At 39.1% G+C, this 19,126-nt stretch overlaps 1 long non-coding RNA gene across 1 annotated transcript; it reads right to left on the bottom strand.

The window, feature by feature from the left end:
* Nucleotides 1-7,842: 7,842 nt before the first annotated feature.
* Nucleotides 7,843-10,817, bottom strand: LOC139356571 (uncharacterized). Its single transcript, XR_011608593.1, has 3 exons — nt 10,668-10,817; nt 8,296-8,382; nt 7,843-8,147 (listed from the first exon to the last, which is right to left on the bottom strand). It is a non-coding gene; the product is annotated as an uncharacterized lncRNA (long non-coding RNA).
* Between the last annotated feature and the right edge of the window lie 8,309 nt (nt 10,818-19,126).

Raw genomic sequence — 19,126 nt, 5'->3', positions numbered from 1 at the left:
GCTACAGAAAATATGTTAGAATGCAAACACAATATCAGGAAGGAATAAAACACAGATATGTAGACTCTAAAATCATATACAGTGTTTCTACTTCAGTAAAAATTTGGTTTTGAACAATCAGAGAGAGTAAATAAAATGTAAGACATAGATTCCATAGTTGTTAATGTTCAAAATATGGACATTGTTTTTGTAAGATGATGGGACGTTGAGGAGGCTCAATAAGTAGTAATCCTCTTTCCTACCCAGGGTTTATTGCAACTGAAAAATAAGACAAAAGGAGTAAAGGAATAAGCCAATGAAACTAAAACAACATAATCCCTGATAAAGCTGATGTTAGAATGTAACTTATGTATGCACTCAGGTGGGCGTAAACACAGAACGCAGAATTAGACAGACTTTCTCAGTCTTCCCTGCCCAGGGGCTTCCAATGGAAGCAGCGCCCGATCCTTTACCACTAAGCTTCCAGAATGGCAGAGGGCAGTTGGGTACATACTCTGTTTGTGGGGAGAATCATGTCCAAAAAGAAGAGAGACAGGGAAGGAGCTATCCTTGCCCAGTCCTTCTTCCAAAATCACCAATATGATTAACTCACTCCTACCCAAGGGAGAAATATGAGTGAGAGGCCAAAAGATATGAGGAGTGATGCACTGCAGGACTTTCTCCACATCCAATCAAAAACATGGGAGAGAAGCTCCTTGTCCCCAACATAGAGGCCCCGAGAGATGTAGCAGATGAGGAGGCATTTGACAGCATCCCCATAGTGAATGCAGTAACAAGTTGACAGACCGATTCGTGCAGATTTCTTATTGAAAGTTGTGATTGTAACACAAGAACCCAACTCCATGAAAGTGATTCTGACAGAGCCTCAACAATAAAAGTAGAAAATGGGGATTTCCAAACACAAAGCTTCATCATGCCACACTCTGATAAGTATAACCTTCAATTGCTTGTTTGTTCTTCCTATAATAACAAGAATAGACCCCTCAGCTTAGAATGAATGTGTTTCAACCAACTCATCCCACTATCAGAGACCCTCTTTGTAAGGCTATATCATCGCTCCATGAACACAACATACCCCTGTGCCATTGATTATATTTTTTCTATCTGGAATACCCTTTTCTAAACTTTCCAGTCTTAACCAGCTTTCAAAGCAATTCTAAGATTGCCTTCTTCATGAAGCATTCTTTGATTGCTCCAGACCACATTGACTTGTCTTTTTACTTTTTTAAGAACTTAGTCTATATCAAAAATTCTGCTTATATAATTGTGTTGGTGTTGTTCGTTCTTGTTTTACATGTATTATGTCTACTTGGCAAGGCTGTAAATGCTTTAAAAGGTAGAATATTTTGAACTGGAATTCTTCTATATCAGCCACATCTACCCTAGGACTGAGTATATGGTAGGTGATTAATAAATACTTCTCAAATGACAAATCAATCAGTCAAATTGCACACACTTCAGAAAAGAGATACAAAATAGGTTTTAGTAGTCAAATGCTCCAAGGGTCCAAATTAGGTATACTATCTTTTGAAATAGTCAATTGAGGCTACAAGAAAATTGGGCCTTTTAAAGCAGGTTTACATACTTAATATTTCACCATATATTAATATGTTGTTCCTATTCCCTCATATAAAATGATACATATGCCTGAAGAACTGAGAGATTACTTGTAACAAAATGACTGCAGCAAAGTTGTTAAGTATGTGAGTTTCAGTGTTAGATTCCTATTTGAATCCCAACTCTTCCCAGTTGGGTAACCTTTCTTTTAATTTTGAAATATTTAACCTAACAGTAAATCTGAAAGAAAAACACAATTAGGGCCGGGCGCGGTGGCTCAAGCCTGTAATTCCAGCACTTTGGGAGGCCCAGACGGGCGGATCACGAGGTCACAAGATCAAGACCATCCTGGCTAACACGGTGAAACCCTGTCTCTACTAAAAAATACAAAAAACTAGCTGGGCGAGGTGGCGGGCGCCTGTGGTCCCAGCTACTCCGGAGGCTGAGGCAGGAGAATGGCGTGAACCCGGGAGGCGGAGCTTGCAGTGAGCCGAGATCGCGCCACTGCACTCCAGCCTGGGCAACAGAGCGAGACTCCGTCTCAAAAAAAAGAAAAAAGAAAAACACAATTAGCACAGTAACTTGCCACTGATATTATGTAGAGACATAGATACAGATGTGCACACACACACTGCCCTTTAGGCAAACCATCTGAAAATAGGCTTTAGATCTCATGACGCTTAAACACATAACCGTGTAATCTTGAGTAAGTTAATTCAGCCTCTCTAAGTCTTGGTTTTCTCATATGTGAAAAACAGGGAAGTAAGTGATAATTAGGCATTCTTAATAGACTTATTGTGAAGGTTATATTTTTTAAATATACTTAACATGAAGCTGTTATTATTACTGTCATAAAGTCTGCACTTTTCCTATTATAGTGCAGTACTTATCACACTTGTAATTGTTCATTACATTGCCTTAAGCTCTACTAAGGTTGTTGACTGGTGGTAATTTACTCACCATTTTACCCACAGCAAAAAGCATGCAGTCTGAGAGCCACAATTTAAAAGACAACACTTTAATCCCTACCTATAAGGGTCATTGCAATTTTCTCATCGAATGCTTGAACACTAATCATTTTAAGGATTAACAGGTAATTTGTGATTATTACAGAAAATGTTTCAAACAGACAAAAATGAAGAAAGTAAAGCTCATACATCATCCTACCACCCACAAATTACCACTCATGGTTAATACTTTTGCATATCCTTTCAAACTTTACTAACATGCAGGCTTTATAAGCATATCTACATGTATGGTTATTAACTGGGTCTTATCTTGTCCAATGCACAAATACAAATCACATAGCCCTTTCTTTGCCCCTCATGTGTCATAAAACTTGCAGCTTAATTGCTTCTCTATGATTTGTAGACTATAGGCAAACTACAGGCAGAGGATGCGCGTCCTATTTGCCTGGGAGTCCCTTGGGACATAGCACATGGTACTTATACAACCGACATTGTCTAGTGAAAATTAGATCCATTAAAAAATTTTTTAAAGAACAGTTACAGAATGATGATTAGCATTTTGGAAAGACAACTTCTTGCAAATTGCACCATAATCCTTCTCATGAATTAAGACCTTGATATATTTTGAGAACTTGTTTGGGAAGAAAGAAAAAGTGCCAAATTTGGACCCCTAGATTATGAGCTCTCCCTTTTTATACCAAAGCACCATTTTGCTGGGATTTTTATGTACTTAAAAATAAAAGGCAGCCCTCTCAGAACATGAGCTTGTGCCACCCTGAAGCATAGCACAGAATTAATGAATATAACAGGAAAGTTAATTTCAGCCAAAAGAAGATGTTTCTAATGGAGATGGGGTCTCACTGTGTTACCCAGGCTGGTCTCAAACTTCTGGCCTCAAGCGATCCTCCCACCTCAGCCTCCCAAAGTACTAGAATTACAGGCATGAGGCACCACGCCCAGCCCAAAAGATGATTTTTTTATATTTATAGCTTGTGGAGATGAGTATTTTATAGGGAATGGTGATATTGTAAACTTTCAAACGTAAAATGTTTTAGTAGTTTTACTGAAGTTTTCAATCTGCCATTTAATATGAGCTGATTTGATTCTTGGGAAAAAGTTCACTACCTGTTTATGCAGCCCCACAAACCCTGGATCACTCTGAGGATGCTGCCCCTACCCCAGGTGGGCCTCATAGCTAATCTATATTGTTGAACTTTCCCAGTTAGTTGGGTAGCCTGATGCCTTGGAAAGACACCTGGTTTTATTTCTCCATTTTATAGAAATAGCCCAAGCCTTCATATGATCCTATTTCATCCAGTAATCTTCCTATTTCCACATGTTCTTTTTTTCTTATTATTGTTATCTATGTCATTTTATCTAATACATACTCATCCTCATGTTAGGTAGTTTGTGAGGTAACTGGCAACCAATTCTTTCCACGTCTACTTTTTGATCCTGTGTATCGATCTCTTTTCAGATAAATGAAAAACTTGGTATATACAAAAGAATATATATACATGTTATGAAGTAAAATAATAAACAAATATTAAGTATCTTTTTATTTGGAAAAATCTGATTTCATTCCAGATTTAGCACGGAGTATTATAATTAACAGTTAATAAAATGGTGAGTTCAAGAGAGAGAGATGTCATTTATCTGAAATGTACTCACTCAAAAAACTACTCACGTAAGGTATAGCATGCTCAGATCGCTTGTAAAGTGTGTGTGTGTGTGTGTGTGTGTGTGTGTGTGTGTGTGTGTGTGTATGGCATATAACAGATTTCTGCTTCCAACAGTATGCCTGGTTAGGAGGTTCAAGGGGATATCCCTCCACAGAATAACTAAAGTTCGGAAGTAACATACCATTCGAAATATTGCTAGTCACATAGAAATGGGAACATTTTCCAAGAACATACTCTCTTTAAAGAAAGTCACCTGGGCCAGAACAGACAGCAGACATCCAGGACGAGCAGAATTCATGGAGGGAAGCAGTGCTGTCTGGAAACTGAGCTGTTAGCCAGCCTTGGATCAATAAGAGTCGCAGAACAACAGCCTGGTTCTGACATGTAGAACGTGGTAGTCCCACGTGGATGGTGCCACCCAAAGGAAAAAAAAAAAAAAGGGAAATCTACACAAAGACTGCTCAAGTGTTGGGTTTAGGCACAAAGAACAGTCATCAATGAAGATTAAGCAAGAAACTCACAAAATATATCGGCCAAACATACTTGAAAACACACCACTATTGACTGAGAAAGGGAGAGGAAACAACAGATCCAGGGGCTGCAGAGACTGTAACTGCAGCTGTAGAATACAGCATGACTATCTACAAAACAATTAAAATAGATGATAAAATCAGAGATCACCCATCAAAAAGAAATTATTTAAAATTTGAAAGTTATATTTGAAATAAAACTCATACAAAGGAAACATCAAATGTTGAAATTAAAATCTCAATCAATGGGCTAAACGGAAAATAAAGCCCAGCCGAAGAGAGAATTGATGAACTAGTACACGCAGGCCCACACACAAATGACCTAGAAAGGAGTAGAGAGGACAGAGACATGCAAAATATGAACCTGTTAAGACATATGAGAACTGGAATAATGAGGACCAAGATGATTCTAATTAAAATTCCAGGAGAAACAGAGAACAATTAAAAATACTGTGCCTTGGCCGGGCGCGGTGGCTCAAGCCTGTAATCCCAGCACTTTGGGAGGCCGAGACGGGCGGATCATGAGGTCAGGAGATCGAGACCATCCTGGCTAACACGGTGAAACCCTGTCTCTACTAAAAAATACAAAAAAAAACTAGCCGGGCGAAGTGGCGGGTGCCTGTAGTCCCAGCTACTTGGGAGGCTGAGGCAGGAGAATGGCGTGTACCCGGGAGGCGGAGCTTGCAGTGAGCTGAGATCCGGCCACTGCACTCCAGCCTGGGCGACAGAGCATGACTCCGTCTCAAAAAAAAAAAAAAAAAAAAAAAATACTGTGCCTGATCTAGAAAATAATCTAGTGAAATTAATTACAGAAATAAAATCCTTTGAGGCCGGGTGTCGTGACTCACGCCTATAATCCCAGCACTTGGGAGGCCGAGGCAGACGGATCACCTGAGGTCAGGAGTTTGAGACCAGTCTGGCCAAAATGGTGATATCCCGACTCCACTGAAAATACAAAAATTAGCCAGGGGTGATGGTGCACGGCTGTAATCTCAGCTACTTGAGAGGCTAAGGCAGGAGAATCGCATGAACCCAGGAGGCAGAGTTTGCAGTGAGCTTAGATCAGGCCATTGCACTCCAGCGTGGGCAACAGAGCGAGATTCCATCTCAAAAAATAATAATAAATTAATTAAATTAAAAAAAATAAAAGCCTTCGAAAAATTTGTCAATTAAGATATATAGTCACATGCTTTAAAGCTTTAAACATGCAATACATCAGATGAGGAACATTTCACATTTTTTCAGAGATCATTCTCCGTGACTTTCGAAGTCGATTCTAAAAATTACCTAATGGAGGCCGGGCGCAGTGGCTCACGCCTGTAATCCCAGTACTTTGGAAGGCCGAGGCAGGCGGATCACATGGTCAAACTCCATCTCTACTAAAAATACAAAAATTAGCCAGGCGTGTAGCGTATGCCTGTAATCCCAGCTACCTGGGAGGTTGAGGTAGGAAACTCTTGAACCTGGGAAGCAGAGGTTGCAGTGAGCCGAGATTGCACCACTGCACTCCAGCCTAGGTGACAGAGGGAGACTCCGCCTAAAAAAATTTTAAAAAAGAAAAATTAAAAAAGAAAAAAAATTACTTAATAGAATTCTAGTATTTTTAGATTAAATAGGATCGGCAATCCCAAGAGGTGCTTTGGGTTTTCCTCCAAAATTTATTGTACAAATATGTGATGGATTTAAAGGCCTCATAGTCAAAACCTGCAATGGGCACCTATCAATAGGTTTCTTCCCCAGAGGGAAGAGTGGTTATAGACGGACAGAAAAGACAAAGGGAAGTGTAAATGACATCAAAGCCGCTTTAGCATTTTATGCAACAGTTCCAGAAAGAAATCTGGTGAAACTTTGTGTTCTACTAAAATTGTAAATGGCCTAACTTCAAACTTGGAGCACTTCACAAATCTTTAAAATCTGACAACAGAAAAATTCCACATGTTTTTGTTGATTCAAAAGATCCCACATTTTTGTTATTCTTCACTAATCCTATGAATGTTTAGATCCTATAATATATAATATTAAATTTATATTTAATATGCACAGCTATCATATGTTAACTCATCTCAATTAATGTTCCCCATCACCCAATGATGTAGAGGCTATTACTTCCCAGCTATTTTTATAAATGAGACTAAAGCTGAATGAGGTTAAGTATCTTTCCCAAAATTGCAAAGTTAGCAAAAAGAATATTGCCTGTTAACATGTTTGGGTTGTGTGTTTTTTTTTAATGGTTATTGTGAAAATACTGTTCTTATGTGAACATTCAAAGACAATCATTCGAAGTCACTTGGTGAAATCAAATGAAGATTTCTAGTTTCTAGATAACTTCCTCCCCATAAATCTTTTCCCAAAGCTCCTGAAGTATTAAAATTAGCTTCCCTGCATTTTGCCACCTACGTGTTCCTCAAATCTCACTCTGCTGAGGCTCTAATGAAATGAAAGAATGGAAAAGTGAGGCAGAAGCCAGGAGGAGGGGCAGCTCTGGGATTCTCTCAGAATAACAGTCATCAATAACCGACCTGCTTCTCATTAACAGATACGATATCAATCCCTATTGACTTTGCCTTTGTAGAAAATTCTGAAGTGAGATTAGGGCTCTATTGATGTGGAAGCAAATAAAATATGACTCTAAGACTCTCGGGCCAGTGACAGACACTTTGCATGTGGTCCAGCGTGCATCAGGCAATAGATTGCTATCTGAAATTGGGCAATAAATTGTTTCAAAAGAGATGAGTTTACTTTGAATTGTCAGGCACATCACTAGCCAAAATAGCTGGTTTCAATAAATGGAATTTGATGCAGGATCATCTCCATTCATTTTCATCTATGTTTCAAAGGTTACAGTCCCACTAAATAATATATCTCACAGCAAACACCAATGTTAATGTGATCGTTTCCTTCTGGGGTGACCTGATCCGAGTACCAGACAAAAAAAACACCCATTGGGCACTAAAAATAAATCCAGCATGAGGCAGAGTTCTTCCCTTTCATCTTCCACATTGGGATATTATTACAATTTTAATGATCTGCCTAGAATTTTTCATGCACTCGGCTTCTTTTGAAGGAAGGACAGGAAACCTATTGAAACACACCAATCTCCTTGAAATGTCTATAGCTACAGAGCAGTGGGAATATATGCTTTGCTGTAAAGAAAGGAGAAAAAGAGTAAAGCAATCATAAATGTATCACTTTGATCTGTTATAATATACTGCTTTTCCTTCAGAGAGAACAGGTGTTTGTGTCCTAATACTGTATTTTCAGTCACTACATTATTCTTTTAAGGTATTGAGAGTATCAAGAATTTCACCCCCAAAAAATTTCTGAGTATTATTTAATCTTTAGAACTTCATTTGCAATCCAAAGCAGTCATCTGATTTCCTTATAACTGGCCAAGCTGCTGTCACTTCTTCCTAAAGAGAAATTAAACAATTTTTTTAATGATTGAAACATCATTTACAAAGTTTGGAAGTCTTACATACTTATTTAAAATACAAGTTTTGGCCAAAAGCAGTTGGAAGTGCTAGAAGGTAAGGCAGAAATAATAAAGAAGGAACTAACCTTTGAGCAGTTACTATATACAAGGTGTCGTGTTGGGTGCCTTCAAACGTTATCACATTGGAACTTCCCAGTAAGCCTTACTGTCAGCTGTGTGGAAAGAAAATGTCCCAAACATCAACATCCAATAAGATTGCTTGTCTGACAATCCATCAGTTACTCAAATTCATGTCACATTTTACTTTGCTGAACATTGGGATTATGATTTTTTTTAAGAGTCACTTTTCCCAGGCCTTCTTATTGCCCTCTTTCCAGTGATTAGTAAAACAAATCATTATCTTATCAATAAGATCACATGATTCTTTTTACTTTTTTAATTTTTTATTTTATATTATTTTATTATACTTTAAGTTCTGGGATACATGTACTGAACATGCAGGTTTGTTACATAGGTATACATGTGTCGTGGTGGTTTGCCACACCTATCAACCCGTCATCTAGGTTTTAAGCCCCATATGCATTAGGCATTTATCCTAATGCTCTCCTTCCCCTTGTCCCCCATGCCCCGACAGACCCCAGTATGTGATGTTCCCCTCCCTGTGTCCATGTGTTCTCATTGTTCAGCTCTCACTTATGAGTGAGAACATGTGGTGTTTGGTTTTCTGTTCCTGTGTTAGTTTGCTGAAAATGATGGTTTCCAGCTTCATCCATGTCCCTGCAAAGGACATGAACTCATTCTTTTTAATGGCTGCATAGTATTCCATGGTGTATATGTGCCACATTTTCTTTATCCAGTCTATCACTGGTAGGCATTTGGCTTGGTTCCAAGTCTTTATTATTGTAAATAGTGCTGCAATAAACATATGTGTGCATGTGTCTTTATCAGAATGATTTATAATCCTCTGGGTATATACCCAGCAATGGGATTACTGGGTCAAATGGTATTTCTGGTTCTAGATCCTTGAGGAATCACCACACTGTCTTCCACAATGGTTGAACTAATTTTCACTCCCACCAACACTGTAAAAGCATTCCTATTTCTCCACATCCTCTCCAGCACCTGTTGTTTCCTGACTTAATGATCACCATTCTAACTGGTGTGAGACTGTATCTCACTGAAGATCACGCAATTTCTTCACAACAATTTTTTTTTTTTTTTTTTTTTTTTGAGATGGAGCCTCACTGCTCCATCCAGGTTGGAGTACAGTAGTGTGATCTGGGGTCACTGTGGCCTCTGCCTCCTGAGCTCAAACTATTCTCATGCCTCAGCCTCCTGAGTAGCAGGGATTACAGGATCCTGCCACCACACCTGGCTAAATTATTTTCTGTATTTTTAGTAGAGACCAGGCTTCACCATTTTGGCCAGGCTGGTCTCAAACTCCTAACTTCAAGTGATCCACCCACCTCGGCCTCCCAAAGTGCTGGGATTACAAGCACGAGCCACTTCGCCTGGCCCTGACAATACAATTTTGTAATACAATCTACTTTCTTTTTAAAGACATTCTTTGTGCAACGTTGGGCTTCATGCTATAATTTGGATCATCCTAGGACTTTATTATATTACTAGACAAGTTTTAATGTTTCTTGGATTCCATACCTTCTTTTCTCATAGATCTATTTTTATTTCTTTAGATATATTCTCAAATAAATTTTTCATAAAGGATAAATGGGAGACAAATGGGAGACTGGAACAGAATTTTAGGATCAAATCTTTCCCTTTATAACTTAGAGTAAATAAACTGTTAATTTTTTTTTTTTTTTTTTTTTTTTTTTTTTCCTTGAGACGGAGTCTTACTCTGTCGCCCAGGCTGGAGTGCAGTGGCGCAATCTCTGTTAATTGCAAGCTCTGCCTCCGGGTTCAGCCATTCTCCTGCCTCAGCCTCCCAAGTAGCTGGGACTACAGGCGCCCGCCGCCACGCCCAGCTAATTTTTTGCATTTTTACTAGAGATGGGGTTTCACCGTGTTAGCCAGGATGGTCTCAATCTCCTGACCTCGTGATCCGTCCGCCTCGGCCTCCCAAAGTGCTGGGATTACAGGCGTGAGCCACCCCGCCGGGTCTAAACTGTTATTTTTTGTATCAAGTGATGTTGATGGGAAGTCTAAAACCAATATAATTTCTTTTCCTTTATAGGTAAGAACTTTTTCCTTTGAATCACTTTTTATTCTTTGTATTCATCATCTTCTGAAATTCATCAGGGATATAGTTGGTGTAAGATGTCAAAAAATGTTGTTCAACATGGCACTTCATAGTCCCTTTCAATCTTATCATTTATATATTTTGTCCATTCTGAGAAAAAAATATTAATTTTTTTTAATCTTCTTTTTTCTCAATTTGCACTTTTGGTACTCCTTTTAAGATGTGTGCAGAAGCTCATGGGTGGATTCTCCGTTTGTCTTAATTCACCTTTATTTCATCAGTCTTATCTGTACTTACCAGGAACTTCTACTTGTTCTTCAATAGCTCCCATCCTATGGTGTCCTATTCTTAGTTTCAGTGCCTTCTTGACTTTTTTGGGAAAGTAAGCAGATTAAAGTGGATTGAGAAGGATGCCGATAGTAAGAAGATTGAGGCTATAAATTTGGATCTTTTATTTGTGCAGTTTTTCTGTGAACAATGGTAGAAAACTAAAATGGTAGCTAGAAATTGTAACCGAGTCAAGTTAATTTGTTTTGTTTGATTTTTTCACCCGTAACAGGAAAGATTTCTGCATTTTTGAAAGCCAGTAGAAGGAATTAAGAGTCCTTAGAGTACATGGATTCTGTCCCTCACCACACACACATACACCCAGGACTAGTATTTGTCCATTGCACAAGAGTACAGTTGAAACAATGATAAAATACTGAGTTACTTCCTTAATCATTGGAAAAGGCCATTGTCATAACTCCGCTGAGGGCTACACAACATGTCAGCTTTGCTGAAGCTGCCCAGCAACTTCCCTGAGAACATCAGAACGTTTCCTCAATTTAGAAGCTAAAGAGTTATTCCTGGAACACCAGAGGGATTCCAGGGCTCTGTTCTCATGCTAAAGGAGGACTCCTTTTTGATGACTGAGTACCTATGCACATCAACTCCCCAAATTTCCATCTCCTGTACATAGACTCCCTTCAAGAACTATAGAAATCTGGCTCAAGGAGTTTGGGATTGGCCCCACCAGGAGGCTGTGCTCACACTGACCAGCATGCTGACCTGCCACCCACACCCATCATGGCTTTTACATGCTGCTTCCATGCTACATATGCCCAGTCAGAGCAGGTCTGTCCCCACTATGTGGGGGAGGGAGGCATCCCGGGCAGCAATCCTGGCAGCTTTCAAGGAAATGCCAAGTGCTTACTTGGCCCCCCTAAAGATATGGCCAACTCCCACCAGCCAGGTGTCACCCTTGGAAGATTGCAGTGGGATCCATATCTCTGTAGGACTTCGGATCTCAGAGCTCAGAGGAAATGAGGGAAGAGCAAATATACAGGTAATGTAGCTGCTGCACAAAGTGGCTGAGTGCTTGAGCTCTGGTGGCCTGGCTTCCAGAAGAAAAAATGGAAGGGGCCTGAGGGCAATTTGGGGTTTAAAAAATATATAGCTGAGATGGATGTGGGCCCCTCTGTCCACCATCTCCATTAAATTTCATCTGCAGTTAGCTGTATGAGTTCATTGAAATTGATCAAATGCCCACTTGTCACAAGGTTTAAAGGATTTTTTTTTTCAGTACAAATGACAGCATGTCTGAAGCACGTAAGAAAAATTTGAAAAGAAAAAGGCCAGATATACACACACTGTATTTCAGTAACATAAAATTCTAAAGCAGAAATAAATTATGGTGAGAAATTATATGGAAATGAGTGGCAAAACCATAAAGAAATACAAGTAAGAGATTATTACAAAGTCCAGAGAGTGGTTGCCTCTATGTGGGGAGAGATACCAAGCAGTTTCTAATTGTGTTCTATTTTTTGCCCTAGATAGTGGTTTCATTGATATTTACTACATAATAGTTATTAACTATACCCATATGTTTATGCATTTTTCGTATGTATAATACATCAAGCAATTTAAAAAAAAATCAATGGTATTGGTTAGAAAAGCATTTTTGATATAGAGTAATACATAAAGCATCATGAGGTTTCCACCTTCTATCTAGTAAAGAACAGCCATTGAAAGAAACAATCGGCTGGGCGTGGTGGCTCACGCCTGTAATCCCAGCACTTTGGGAGGCCGAGACGGGTGGATCACGAGGTCAGGAGATCAAGACCATCCTGGCTAACCCGGTGAAACCCCATCTCTACTAAAAAATACAAAAAACTAGCCAGGCAAGGTGGTGGGCGCCTGTAGTCCCAGCTACTCAGGAGGCTGAGGCAGGAGAATGGTGTAAACCCGGGAGGCAGAGCTTGCAGTGAGCTGAGATCCGGCCACTGTGCTCCAGCCTGGGCGACAGAGCGAGACTCCGTCTCAAAAAAAAAAAAGAAAGAAAGAAAGAACGAACCATGGCAGTAAGCTGCCCTGTGGCTGTGTGCTACCCATGGTAGATACAATAGACATAACCTCAAGCACATAGATAACATTAGAATGTAGTAAAACCATTAAGAAGTGATAAGCTTTGAGTATTTATTACCTCTTTTTTCAAAATAAGTTGTTTAATTACAAGTTCATATAATTTAATTTTTAATTATGGCAATGTTTTACAACCAGCTCACAAAACTCCTGAAAAGTTAACTAGTGACTGGTAAGCCAGTGCAAGCCAGCTTCAGCACCCTCTAGCTATGGCCCTTAGCAAGGGCCTTAGTTAGGGTAAGATGAATATAAGCAAGTCACAATCTGGTCTGGAACACCAAGTACGTATAGGGCACAAGTGACTTTTTTATGCATTTAGCAATTGCATAGCAGTTAAAAAGATACCAGATCCTGGTCTAAGTACTATACAAATGTTCATGCCAACGTACATGGCTTTGCCTGAATCAGATGCATGCAATGGAATTAATTACTCAAGGTCATTAAAGGTGGATGGCGGGTGTCTCAAGTTTAATAAGAAATGGGTCAGCCAGGTACAGTAGCTCATGTCTGTAATTCAATGCTCTGGGAGGCCAATATGGGAGGATCACCTGAGGCCAGCGTGGAGAGCACAGTAAAACCTTGTCTTTATAGAAAAAAAGAAAGAAAAGAAAAAAATGAAGACTTACATCCCAACACTTACACTGTGCTGGTAGGAATGTAAATTAGTACAACTTCTATGGAAAAAAGTAAGGAGATTTCTTAAAGAACTAAAAGTAGAACTACCATTTGATCCAGCAATCCCACTACTGGGTCTACCCAAAGGAAAAAAATCATTATATGAAAAAGACACATGCACACTTATGTTTAGAGCAGCACAATTTCCAATTGCAAAGAAATGGAACCAACTTAAGTGCCCATCAATCAATGAGTGAATAAGGAAACTGTGGTATATTTACACCATGGAATACTACTCAGCCATAAAAAAAGAATGAAATAGTGTCTTTTACAGCAACTTGAATGGAACTGGAGGCCATTATTCTAAGTGAAGTAACTCAGGAATGGAAAACCAAATACCATATGTTCTCACTTATAAGTGTGAGCTAAGCTATGAGAACACAAAGATGTATAGTGTATATATCTGTGTGTGTGTGTGTGTGTGTGTGTGTGTGTGTGTGTGTGTGTGTATATATGTATAATGGACATTGGAGACTCAGAAGGGAGAGGATGAGAGAGGGGTAAGGGATAAAAAACTGCAAATTGGGTACCATGTACACTACTTGGGTGACAGGTGCACTAAATCTCAGAATTCACTACCATAGCATTCATCCAGATAACCAGAACCCACTTGTGCCCCAAAAACTATTGAAATTAAAAAAAAAAAAGACTTACATCCTGGTCAAGGGCAGAGAAAATTTAGCACTGTGTTCAGAAGTGGCTAGGACTAGGATTCACTCCAAAGCATGGCCCCTAGTTAAGCCCACACAAGGGTTAATTAAAGGATCCAGTTGGGCATAGGAGGAAAAAGGGTCACCTAAAAGGAATTTTTAAAAGTAAACCAAGGAGAATGGAGCAGGAGTAGTTAATTGTCTTTATGAAAGACTAAGAGCACTGAGACAATTAAAATTGAGGAGTAAAGGGTAATTAAGGACAAGTAGGGCTATCTGGATTGCTTTGGAGACCAATTAATTGCCTTAAAGCCACATGAAACTCTTTAGAGTTTCATACACAACCTAAAAAACAGGCATCAAGGAAAAAAACTGCCATTTATTTTATGAATAAAATAAAAACTAATGAATAAAATTTCCTTTAACTGTTGTTAAAAATATGTCTTTTGAAAGACCTGGTACTATAATATGATGTAGACACCATATGAGTTTCATGCAGCCATGAATAAATGGTATAAACAGTTGGAAGTTCTATTAAATATAATGAATATAATATAAAAACATTTTTAATTATTGTAAAATTTTAAATGATACTTACGGCTTCTTGCACCTGCCAGGCCCTAGAATTCTAGACCTAGGTGACAATGATTGATTTCTTTTTAAACAGAAAGGAATAAATACCAGGAATACAATGTAAGAAGCTACAGATTTTGAGAACTAATTGGACACAGGTGTCAAATGATAGGTTTTGGTCAAATTCTAGAAGCTATTGCCACATTTTATACTGAGCTAAGCTATGACTGGGATTCACTCCCAAGCATGGCCCCTAGTAAAGCCCACACAAGAGTTAATTAAAAGATCAGTTGGATCCTGTTCAGTATTTTACTGAAATGTCACACTAATTTAAAATGAGAAATCCATGGGAGATATTTTATTTTTCTGTTCCAATCTTAAATTCACTTACAGATTTAACTAAGAGTTTCCTTAAATTTTCCATTATTGTTATCTATATATAGTAGTCAAATGACATTTATATTAAATTATATTCATTTTATTTATATTTGTGATTTCTCAAGGGCCTGTTTTTAGTTTAATATTATATAAGACAGAAGAGAAGACCTAGTCCAGGCCCTGGAGCTTTTGTAATCTCAGCGTGATAGACAGAACTGTAATGGTCTGACTAATAAAATTCAGGGATGATTGAGTTACTACCCCAGCCCTCGTTTGCTCTAGGAACTCTTCCAATTATATACAGAACCATGGGACTAAGGGAAAACTGGCAGTTTGAAAAGATGGATGCTTAATGCCTTTACCACCACCTCCCTCTAAATCTCTCCTAGGGAACTAGGGTAGGAGAATGCAGAAACGCAGAGTTATCCTACTGTTTGGGCAGTGTGAGGTGGCATTTTTGCTTTCCAGAGTAAGCCTGCCACATGTATCTATAGTAATGCACTAATGCAAACAGGAATTGAAGCTCAGGGAGCTTTCTTTCAGTCTGTCCCAAAATTAAAGCTCTAAGTAGTAGAAAGGTTATTGTTTGAATAAGATCTAGCGTCAAGATATTACCCTGGTTGGATGCCCAAGAAGGATCTATCAAAACTCCCACAATGCTTCATGGTGATGGAGACAGCAGACACACCCAACACTCTCCTCACCTGTTAGCATGCCTTTCTAAGTCCAAACAAAAACTGAAAGGGCTGGCACCTGTTCTCATAACATCAAAACCTATCCATAAATATTCAATCTTACTTTCCTGAAACATCAAAAGAGTCATAGCCTCCAAGAAAATTCTTTAGCCACAAACAAATTTTTCATCAGCAAAACAGCTCACAGAAAATGCCTCCCTTACGTCTTTCCAAGCTTATCATTTTATAATCCTGTGAGCTGACCTCACCTGGCACTTCTCACCCCTTATAATCTTGCATGGTCTCCCAGTCCTACCATGCTCTTGTCCTCTTTAAAATAATAATGAACTGAGACATGACCCTGTGAGTGACTGCTGTTCAGAAGCCCCTTCCACTCCTTTTGGAATTTCTGTCTCACGGAATGACCTCAAGTTGCATCATTGTCCCTCTCCTTTCTCCTAGCATGCTGAGAAAGCAAAGAACCAGGGTAAAGACAGGGGTCTCAGTTTGGGGAAGGAAAGTATCAGCATGGCTGCTCTTGCCCCCCTTTTCTGCCCTGGCACAGCTAAGAGAGGCAAAGAGGGGACAACAGACGTGGGTTTTCAGACATCCCCTAGGGAGTGGCTGGAGCCTTCAAGCTCTGCTTTCATTGCCCAGAATGTGTGAAACAGTCATCAACTGTCCAACCTCTCCTTTACCCCAACCCCCAGGGAAGGAAGGAAATAACACTTTCTACTTTAAACAAAATCTGAATTTAGAGTTGAAATAATTTTGCATGTAGCCTCTCAGTTAAGTGCTATTTCCTGCTGGAGTGAACCCTCTAACCTCTGTGCTATCTTTATCATGTCAGCTTCCTAGCATTTAGCTTTTTTTTTCCCTTGGGAGGGGTGGAAAACTAATGCATAAAATTACAGGTTGCGATCTATCTCAAGAGACTGCAAATAAACCATGGTAGAAAGAAGTCCATAATTTTTGGAGCTAAAAATAATTATACTAATTGTATTGGCTGTAACACATTTTTGTGTTGCATCTCTCAGATCTGGTGGACTATTACGATATTTCTAACAGTTCTTTTCCATTGACTGATGGACTCATGAGCATGGCAGGCCTAAGGGACCTCATGAATAAAGGATTATTGTTAAAATAAATAAATAAATAAATAAATAAATAAATAAATAATTAAAAAAACTCATTTCTGCACCAGGACCGAAGAACACATGCAGTGACATATGAATCAGTGCTGAAATTTTAAACCTTTAATTGACTTTTTATGGGTCTGTACACTGAATATTAAACACAAGGATTTATTTCCATTATGTTTCCAAACTAATTTTGCATTCTGTTTTGTTCAGTAACTTTATCTTTTTGTTTTTGAATTTGTTTTCAGCTATCTGACTTTATCGCATTGTTTTCAACCAGTCTACCGCATCACCCAAACCTGCTGTTTCACTCTGTCATCTTGCTGCATACTGACATGGTTATGCATATACCATACATTTTCAATTATCTGGGGTAGTACGTGATCGGGAGGGCACAGATAAGCAAAGCCCATGGATAATTGTAAAATCTCTGTGTAACCAGTAGTTTACTTTCAAGATTTTTCTCCACCATTTGCTAAGAAAATCAGTTGGATTTCCAATTTCTCCTCCTGACCATGCTAACCCATTGGCAAAATTGGTAAGAATAATAAGCAAGAAATGATTGGATGATGATAGCGGGAGAATTATAATTGATATACAAACCTGCTCTCCAATGCAGTAATGAGAGTTGGCTCAATCTCAATATGCCCTTTTTCTTATTTCTTTACAGTCCCTGGAGGAGGAGGGAAATCCAACTTGACCCTAAATTGTGCTTTTTGTAAGGTACGTGTTGGCCTGATTGGGGCCCAGGAAGAGGGTAGCAAGGTGACTGGTACCACGGAGCAGTGTTACTACTTCCCTGGATGTCAGGCACTGGCAGTCACAGCCAGTCCACCTTGTTCAGCTTGGTGGGCAGCCAATACCTCGGCGTACTATTTATAATGTTATATCAGATATCAATGAGAACAGCCAGTGTAGAAAAAAAGGAAAGGAATTGAACATCACAAGGAAGCTGAAAGAACCTGAGTCTGCGTATGCATGAGATCAGAGGTGAATCGGAGTAGATAAAAACCAGGAAAATATCATCATGCTTAATGTAGCCTATGGGCTACTTTCTGAGTAGGCTTGAAAATCCTGGAGAAAGAGGAATTATAGATATCTTTGGGGTCCCACATTTTTATTTTAAAGATGTAGTTGTTGTGTATGTGTGTGCTTGAATTTTTTTTAACTCCTGTGGCTCAATACGCTTCCTCTTTCCCCATGTCTAGGATCTCTCATTGTTCCCATGTTCTCAGATAATTTGTCTTTGTTTATGTAACGGAAGTCAGCTGGAGTATTATACTTTCTCTGATGAAACATTGGGATGATCTGTCCATATCAAATCTACACAGAGTTGTAAAATACTCAAACAATAGTCTCAGAAACCCCAAAAATGGCTCAGAAAATAGACTCTAATAAGTCTGTTTTCTAAACCACAAGAGAATGAATTCATGTAAGATGATACAACTAAAAGGAAATGCATTCCCTTTCTCACCTTGCCAACTATTTCCCCTCTCCCTGTGGGGCAGTATATACATTTTATATTTAGTGAAAGAAGGAGTTGGTAGAGTAATGGCTGCATGCCACCCTGAAATGCTAGCTAGCAGCCTGGCAGAGTGGGAATTTACTTGTTCTGCTTTGTAGACACAGTTCATTACCGTCAGAAGTAGTTGAAACCACATTCAGTGATCTTTAAGAATCTAGGGGAAAAGGAAAAAGACTATGAAACTGGAGACAGGAAAAAAAAAAAAAACACTGTTTCCAAATGCAAAAAGAAGCTGGATGCAGCAAAATGCAAACTGGCGAGTGTATTTGTTAGGACTGATTTAGTCATCGATAACAGAAAGCAACCCGGGCTTCTCAAACAAATAGTGGGAAATTCATTGTTAAGTAGACCTGAAACTAAATTCTAATCTAAACATGTTCAAATCTCAGTTTTGCAGCTTCCTATCTCTATGACTTTTGGGCAATTACTTAACTTCTCTAAGACTACAAAGTGGGTGGCGGGCGCCTGTAGTCCCAGCTACTCGGGAGGCTGAGGCAGGAGAATGGCGTGAACCCGGGAGGCGGAGCTTGCAGTGAGCTGAGATCCGGCCACTGCACTCCAGCCCGGGCGACAGAGCGAGACTCCGTCTCAAAAAAAAAAAAAAAAAGACTACAAAGTGAAGATCATGGTGGTACCTACTACAGTGTGGGTTTATTGTGCAGGCTAAATGAAATGATGCCTGTAAAGTGCTTAGCATAGGACCTGATGTATTATAAATGGCAACTATCATAATTGTTAT

Source organism: Macaca nemestrina, chromosome 10 (genome assembly GCF_043159975.1).
Source record: "Macaca nemestrina isolate mMacNem1 chromosome 10, mMacNem.hap1, whole genome shotgun sequence".
Lineage (NCBI taxonomy): Eukaryota > Metazoa > Chordata > Mammalia > Primates > Cercopithecidae > Macaca > Macaca nemestrina.
This window is presented reverse-complemented; position numbering and strand designations above follow the sequence as displayed.